This window comes from Macaca nemestrina, chromosome 15 (genome assembly GCF_043159975.1).
Source record: "Macaca nemestrina isolate mMacNem1 chromosome 15, mMacNem.hap1, whole genome shotgun sequence".
NCBI lineage: Eukaryota > Metazoa > Chordata > Mammalia > Primates > Cercopithecidae > Macaca > Macaca nemestrina.
Genome location: NC_092139.1, coordinates 59,589,262 through 59,598,272, shown reverse-complemented (window position 1 = coordinate 59,598,272; position 9,011 = coordinate 59,589,262).

Here is a 9,011-nt window from a genome sequence, read left to right as displayed (position 1 = left end):
CCCAAGGGCCAGTTGGAGGGCCTGGGTCCAGGGAGCAGCTGTGCCCAGGGGCAGGCTACCAGTCCTCTCTCACCTGACTGGGCCCTGGATGCTGACCATGCCCAGGTCCTCGGAGCTGTCGATGAGCTGGCACCGGAACTTCTGGCCCTGCAGCACAGTGGTGATGTGAGATCAGTTGTGCTGGGCCACAGCCCTGCCCACGGCCAGGTAGTCACCATCCCCTGAACATACAGCAGGATGTCAGGGCCTGGGAGGCAGGGACAGAGCAGGTGGCCCAAGGGTCTCCAGGCTGAGAAAACAAATTCCCTCTCAGGGGCCTGTGCCTTCACAGTGCTCAGGGACCATATCTGTCCCTCCCTCGGTCCCCCACGACCGTGACCTGCACAGAGTATCCTCTGAACCATGGGAGTTAGGAGAAGGACCTGTTTCTCAACCCCTACCACCCACCCCTCTGCGCCCTCCTCACAGGGATGCCCCCACCCTGGGAGGACAGTGTCTTGGGAACACACAGGCCTACGCCAGCCTGGCCCCGATGCAGTTCTGTGGTTCACCAGGCTCACTTCTCACCTCTCTGAGCCCCCATTTTCTCCTCTGTAAAAGGGGCAGACCCACAAGATCTGACCCCACAGGGCTATTGGGAGCATCCCTTGGACGAGAGACCTCTCAGGACCCCGGGAAGGCCCCAGCCAGGCTGCTTCCTCCCTTCCTCCTCTTGACACTGTGAGCACAATGGAGAATGAAGGCAAAGAGACAAGCCAGTCCGCAAGGAGTTCCCCGACTCCTAGGCTGGGGCCATTTCTGGATGGCGTCCTCAGCCCAGTGCCAGACACACACTCCACCTCACTTCACTTTCCCCAACACACACACACACACACACACACGCACACACACACACTGACATACGCACACACACATACACACACACAGTGACTCTCAGGCCCCTGGCTCCTGGGTGGCCCCACCAGTCTGCAGCCATCTCAGGCCTCTCCCAGGAGGGCATGGGAGCTACTGAGGCTGCCTGGTGCCCAGGGAGATGGCAGCTGATGGACCTGGACTCCTATGGCCCTGACCATCCATGATCAACTTCCCTGAAAACAAATTGCCAGTCCTGAGGCCAGAGGCCAGTCAGCCCAGGTCCAGGCATGGCTGCAAAGCCGACATGGCAGAGAGCAGTGAGAAGGCAGGGTGGCCTGGGGGCTTGCACCATCGGCACTGGGTGTAGTGGGGAGCTGTGGGCTGTGCACCTTATTTTGTGCTTTTCAGTATCATTGGAATGGATCCTAGGAGCATGTGTCCTTTTGTAATCTTACAAAAAGATCAATGAAGATCATTTAAAATTACTTTTAAGATTGACAGCTGCTTTGTATGCCACCTTGATCACATGTAAATCATCACATTCTCTCAACTTCATGGTGATCTGATGTAGCATGGGTAGGTAGCACACATATTCAATACATGCATATTTAATGTCCATGCATATTCATAACTCAAATAGTGCAGTTTTGAAGCCTGAAAGTAAGCAAAGCCCACATTGTGGTTTTATCCTGTTGAGTGGTGTCCCCAAGACCTGCAGAGCCCTGGGGGATGTGACTCACTGCGCTAACCCCACACCCACCAAGTGCAAACCTTTCCAGCAGCCAGCACCGCCAATCTCCAGCCCTCAGTTCTAGGAATCCACCAGAATCCTCTGGAAAGCTAATTGTGCACCACTGGGAGATGGCTCAGTGTTCAAAGCACTTTCCTGACAGCTTCCTTTATGAGGGGGTATGAGCAAGGTCCTCATTCCCCAGCCAAGGGAAACTGAGGCTCAGGGAGGCAGGTCACTGAGCCAGGCAGTGGCAGGACCTGGCCAGGATTTTGGTGACCTGTGACTTCATTTTGGCCCCTCTGCTGTCTCCCTAGCTAGACTCACTAAGTCTGTGGCTATGGGCTGTGCCCGGGCCACCCCTCTCCTGGGGGCTGATACCCAGCTCCTTACGGCCATCACTCCTCTCAGCTCAGGGATGCCATTTCAGCTGAATGGCCCAGAGAGGACCAGCGATGGGCAGGTCACACTGGTTCTCACCTCCACACCCTTGTAGCCAGCAGCTCCTACCCATTCTTCCAAGCTCAGGCTAGCCATCTCCTCCAGGAAGCCTTGCTCATCCAAGCTCAGCGCCATTGCATGGCCTTTCCTAGCATATAGCTCTTTCCCATCCCCTTGTGTGTCCCCCTCCAGGTGTTACAGGGCCCTTCCTGCACCCATCTGCACATACAGCCCACTGTGGAGTCCCTGAAGCCCCACCAGCCTCTTTCAACTGCTCCCGGCTCTGGCTGCCCTGGCGCTACCACACAGTACAGGCTCCACAATGACTGTCGAGGAAATTAGTGAATGAATGAGCTCACAGATCCAGGAAGCACACGCGCTCAGGCTCAACCCATGGCTCTCTCAGCCTCCACGTCACCAACGGCAGGAGGGAAGCAGTAGGCGAGATCTGCACACCCCACAGGACCCCTCACTCATGCTCACAGCTCATCTCCGCCACCAGCCTCGAGGCTAAAGGGCTCACCTCACTATTCCCTGTTTTCGGCAGCACCCCAGAGGTTCCCCAGTATCCCACTCCCTCTGGTCATTTTTCCTCTTGACCCATTTAACATCCTACACCTTCCACTTCTTTTATTTTTTTAATCTTGTTTTCTCCCACCAGAGATAGAAACTCCACATGGGCCAGAACCTTCTGTGTTTGGTTCATTGCGGGGTCCTCCCTGCCTCAAACCGAGCCTGACACACAGTCGGTGCTCAAGGACTGCTGCTGAAGGTGCGGGTCATGAGCTGATCATGAGTGAGCCCTTTCTCCCCTTGCCTCTTTCCCCCAGTACCCAAACTGGGGCTTGACACTGGCCGTGTCCCAGTGAGAAAACAACTACATTTGCCAGCAGCACAGTCAGATCAAGAACCAGGAGATGCCAGGTTTTCTGAATGAGCTGGGTCCTCACCCCTGACAGTGCCTCTGCCCTGGGGGCAACACAAAGAGCTGAACAGTCAGCACCTTCCCCTATGCAAGTCCCATCCCAGAGGCTGCAATGCCCCTTCCTGGAGAGAATGTTTCCCTCTCCGCTTCTTCATTCCTGGTGGGGATGGGTTACAGGACGAGAGATCAGATGGCTTCTGTGTGAACCCAGGGACAGGATCAGGGAGCCGAAGGGACAGGAGGCAGGTCCTGGCTCTGTGTAACAGTCGGGGTTGAGCAAACAAGGCATGAGGGCACTGAGCTACCCGTCACTGAGGGCACTGAGCTACCCGTCACGGAGGACATGGAAGCAGACATGGAGGGACTGCAGAGGGCAATCAGGCATCAGTGTGAGCCTCAAGCCGGACATCTTCTAAGGGCCTGCCAACGCCTCAGACTAGTGGGTCACATGAGCTGAGAAGCCATCCCAGCAAGGATGTCAGTGGCAGAAAGGAGCTGACTGCTCTGAGTGGGAGGCACGGCCTATCGTTGGCACGCTCTGTTCTGGGCAACCGAGCTGAGCATGTCCACGCTGCAGCCTCTCCAAAACGCAGCAGTGTGGACAGGTGCAAAGATGCAATCACTGAGTACTGGGAGCTCCAGCAGTGCCACCTGAACAAAGCCCGCAGTTAGCCTGAAACGAGATCTCTAATCTCCCAGCCCTGACCACAGTGGGCACAACAGCTAATGACAGAGCTGCTGTCAGCAGCCCATCCCGTCCATCCCGCCCTGTCCACAACCATCAGTCCACAGAGCAGGTCGCAGTCACAGCACCGTGCACATAGAGGCATCCCATAACTTCAAAGGCAGGGACCAGCAGGGAGGTCTGGTGACTGGGTGTCAGGCAGCTGACAGGCCACTCTTGGTGCACCCACAGTGGTTGAGCATGCAAGTGTACACGGTGGAGCCTGTGAGAGGGAGAAGAAAGCCGGATCTGTGCTGAGGCCCCAGCCGGGTCTGTGCTGCCTCAGTTTCCCCAGGGCTGCTCACAAGGGCAGCTGCTTGTCACAGAGGCTGGATAACCCCCAGACAGGATGCCCTACTGGGAGGTGACCTGGAGAGCCCCTCAACCCAGGGATGCCATTTCAGCTGAATGAACCAGAGAGGACTGGCCATGGGTGGGACATCCCATCACCATCATCCTTGTGAGAAGGAAGCTTCTTTGTTCTTGAAATGCCTTGGCACCGGCCGCTCCCACCCATCCACCACCATGCTGAGAAGTTTTTAGGGACAAGATTCATGTCCCCCATTCATTCCGGGGCTCCTAGCACTGTGCCTGGTACCGGAGAAGACTCCATAAATGTCTGTGGCATAAATTACTTTGTGGATGGAGGATGGATGGACAGATGGGAAGGTGGGCAGATGGATGGGAGGATGGGAGTGGGTGAGTAGAAGGCAGAACAGATGTATGGAGAAACAGGGGTGTGTGGGCTGGTGGATGGGTGGATGGAAGACTAAGTGGGTGGCTGGATTAATGGGAGGTGAGCAGCAGGTGCCTAGGAGTCTGGGAAGTGGGTTTGTTGGTTGGCTGACTGGAGAGATGATGTTAGGTGTTGAATTGTGATCCCCACAAAATATATGTGAAAGTCCTCACTCCAGGACTGGGAATGTGATCTTAATTGGAAATGGGGTCGTTGCAGATGTGATCAGGTTAAAGTGAGGTCATTAGTGTGGGTCCTCATCTATTCTGACTGCTGTCCTTATAAGAGGAGAACACCGCTGGGCTTGGTGTCACACATCTGTAATCCCAGCACTTTGGGAGGCCAAGGTGGGTGGATCACCTGAGGTCAGGAGTTTGAGACCAGCCTGGTGAAACCCCATCTCTACTAAATATACAAAAATTAGCCGGGCATGGTGGTGGATGTCTGTAATCCCAGCTACTCTGGAGGCTGAGACAAGAGAATCACTTGGACCCAGGAGGCGGAGGTTGCAGTCAGCCAAGATCGTGCCATTGCACTCCAGCCTGAGCGACAGAGTGAGACTCCATCTCATAAATGAATAAACAAATAAAAAAGAGAGAGACAAAGAACACCTGGATAAGGCCATGTGACACAGACAGAGACTACAGTGATGCAGTTGCACGCCAAGGAAGGCCAAGATTCCTGGCCGCCACCAGCAGCTGGAAGAGCAAGGAAGGGTCCTCTGCAGAGTGTCAGATGCAGACACCCTCATTTTGACCTCCAGCTTCCAGAACCATGACAACAAATTGCTGTTGTTTTAGGCCACCGGGTCTGTGATCCTCTGTTCTGGCAGCCTTGGACACTCATGAAGATGGGGATGCGTAAGCTTTTGGGTGGGTGGGTGACAAAAAGGCAGATGAAGATCCCAAGTATGTCCCAAATATGGCTTGGGACATACTTATATTAAAAACGAGTCATTATGTATTCAAAATTCAAAAGTAGCTGAGCATCCTGTGTTTCTATTTAATTCTGGCAATCCCACCTGTGAGAGCATGGGGGCAACTGGGCCCCCCAGTCCCAGGAGAGAGGTGGCTGAGGGCCAGCTGCCACATATCCTTTCTGGAATAGAGTAGAGAGGAAGGCAGAGGTGAGGAGGAGAAGGAAGGTGGGAGGGAGAGGTGGAGGAAAGTAATGAGGGCCTGGGGCCTGGGATGGGGCAAAAGGGGCCAGAAAGGGGGGGCCCAAGGCCAGGTGAGGGCAAGGAGCAGTGTGCTCAGGTGCCCGAGGGGACAGGATGACTTGCCAGGTCATCTCAGTACCTGCAGCTGTGCCCATGGAGAGACAGGAACATTCCCCCCAACTCCAGGCTCCACACCTGGGGGTCGGCTGACATGTGCGAGAAGAGCCTGTCGGCAGCTTTCCTTGTATCCAGCCCCACCAGGTACAACTTCCAAAAGTAGGACATGTCAAACACAGCGGTGGCCCCTCTGCAGGCCAGACACTCCTTCTTGATCAGAAAAGCTCCAGGGAGGTAGGAATGCTGAGGGGGCCTTTGGGGTGTGCTTCCTCCCAAGAACGTGGAGAATGGGGGCTCTTTCCAGCACACCTGTACTGAGCCTCCCCTCCCTCTGTTCTAGTCGGCACCAAGCCCTTCCCAGCTCAGGTACACACTATGACACGTGCTTCTCAAGCACAGGGAATGCTTCCCAGGGTAGAATATATGCTAAGTCACAAAACAAGGCTCAATAAATTCAAAAAGTTTGAAATCATACAAAGGATATTCTCTGACCATGATGTAATTAAATTAGAAATCAGTAGCAGAAGAAAAATTGGAAAATTCACAGTAAGTGGAAATTAAACAACACATTGCTAAAGAACAAATGGATCAAAGAAAAGAATCACAAAGGGAATTAGAAGCTACTGAATGAAATGAAAATGAAAGCACAACATGCAGTCACTTAGAGGATTCAGCTAAAGCGATGCTTACAGGGAAATTTCTGCTTGTACGTGCTTGTATTATAAAAGAAGACCACAAGTCAATAGCCCGATCTACTTTGAGAAGCCAGAAAAAGGGCAAATTAAACCCAAAGCAAGTAGAAGGAATAAAATGTTAGAACAGAAATAAATAAGAATAGAAAAAAAAACAGCAAAACAAAAAGTTGATGTTTTGAAAAGATCAACAAAATTGGCAAACATCTAGTAAGAGTGACAGAGAAAATGAAAGGACTCAAAGTGCTAAAATCAGGAATGAAAGAGAGGATATCATACCTACCCTAGAGAAATAAAAGGGATTCTGAGGGAACTCTATGAACAACCACATGCCAACAGACTAGACACAAAATGGACAAATTCCTAGAAACACACAAATTACTGGAACAGAATGAAGACATCACAAGACTTAATAGAACGAAAACAAAAAAGAGATATAATTCATAATTGAAAAATTGTCCACAAAACCAGGTCCAGATGGCTTCCCTGATGAATTTTACCAAACAGTCAAAGAAGAACTAATACCAGTTTTTCCCAAACTCTTCCAAAATATATCAATAGGAAATACTTGCCAAATCACTCTAGGAGGCCAGCATTACCCTGATGCCAAAAGCAGAAAGAGATATAAGAAAACTACAGACCAATATTTCTTACAAATACAGATACAAAAAAAAAAAAAATCCTCAACAAAATACTGGCAAATCAAATCCAACAACATAGGAAAGAGATTACACACCATGATCAATGGGATTTATCCCAAGAATGTGAGGTTGGTTTCACATTCAAAAATCAATTGATGTAATGCAACATATTAAGAGAACAAAGGACAAAAACCATCTGATCCTCCAATAGATACAGAAAAGTATTTGACAAAATTCACCTGTTCATGATAAAAACCCACAACAAACTAGGAATACAAGGGAGCTTCCCTCACCTGATGAAAGACACAAAAATCACACAGTAAGCATGATATTTGATGATGAAAGGTCAGGAACAAGACAGCGGGGGCCCATTCTTGCCACTCTGTTGGACATTGTACTGGAGGCCCTAGCCAGGGCAATTAGGCAGGAAAAGAAAAATAGAAGGCGTCCAGATCAGAAAAGAAGAAGTAAAAACACCCTTATTTGCCAATAACAGGATCTTGTATATAGGAAATCCTAAGGAATCCACTAAAAAAAAAAAAAAAAAAAAAAAAAAAAAAAAAAAAAAAAAAAGCTGGTAGAACTAACAAAATAGTTCAACAAGGTTACAGGATACAAGGTCAATATATAAAAACACACAAAAAAAGTATTTCCATATTAGCAATGAACAATCTCAAAGGGAAGTTTTTAAAAATTCTACTTACAATATCACCAACATAATAAAATGCTTAGGAATAAATTTAATTAAAAACTCCAAAACTTATATTCTAAAACCTAGTTTTTTTTTGAAAGACATGAAAGAAGACCTAAATAAGTGGAAAGACATCCCATGTTCATGAAACAAAAGACTTACTATTGTTGAAATGACAATATACCCCAAATTGATCTATAGACCTAACACAATTCCTATCAAAATTCTCAGCTGTTTTTTTTGTTTTTTTTTTTTGTTTTTTTGTTTTTTTTTTTTTTTTGCAGAAATTGACTAGCCGATCCTAAAATTCATATGGAGATTCAAAGGGGCCAAGAATACTCAAAACAATATTGAAAAGGAAAAACAAAGTTGCAGAATTCACATTTCTTAATTCCAAACTTGCTGTTAAAATACTAAGCTACATAATCAAGACAGTGAGGTACTAAATAAGAATAGACCTACAGATCAATGGAATAGAATTGAGAGTCCAGAAATAAGCCCTCATATTTACAGTCAATTAATTTTCAACAAAGGTGCCAAGACAATTCCACGGGGAAAGCAATCATTTCAACAAATGGTGCTGGGCCAACAGGGTAGCCACATGCAAAAGACTGTGGCTGGACCTGACTTCACGTCATGCACAAAAATTGATTTTCATGGATCCTAGACCTAAGTGTAAAAGGGAAGACTATAAAACTCTTAGAAGAGGCTGGGTGTGGTGGCTCAAGCTTATAATTCCAGCACTTTGGGAGACCGAGGCAGGCAGATCACGAGGTCAGGAGGGGAGGGTGTTAGGGGCTCTATCCGGGGCCAACAGCGGGCGGCAGGTAAGGGGCTCTATCAGCGGCTGCCCTGCTGGTGGCGGCAGAGGTTGCAGCAACAGAATTGGCCTCCAAAGAAGGAGACTCTCCTCGGACTCCAGACTCTAGAGGGGTACCTGACCTCCTCCTGCTCCTGCTCCAGCGTAGCAAGTGCACAGCGTTTCTGCAGGAATCCTGAGCACTGCAGGGCCTCCATACCCGCCATGGTTCCCCGGGCCCCCTCCCTCTCGCTGTGTGTCGCTGAGACCGCCTGGGATCCCTAGGCACAGCGGACACGGAGTAGCGGATATCACTGGGGGACAGGGCTCTGTGGGTGGAGGCATCAGAGTTGGGAACTGACACTTGGGTGGGAGCGCTTGCTGGGTCTGAGTTCTTGCCAAGCTGCCGCCACCATCTGAATATGTTGCAAACGCAGTGCTGGCCTGGCAACTGGTGACGCTCCACGCCCACCCCGATCCCCACTTCCACCCAAGTAACTG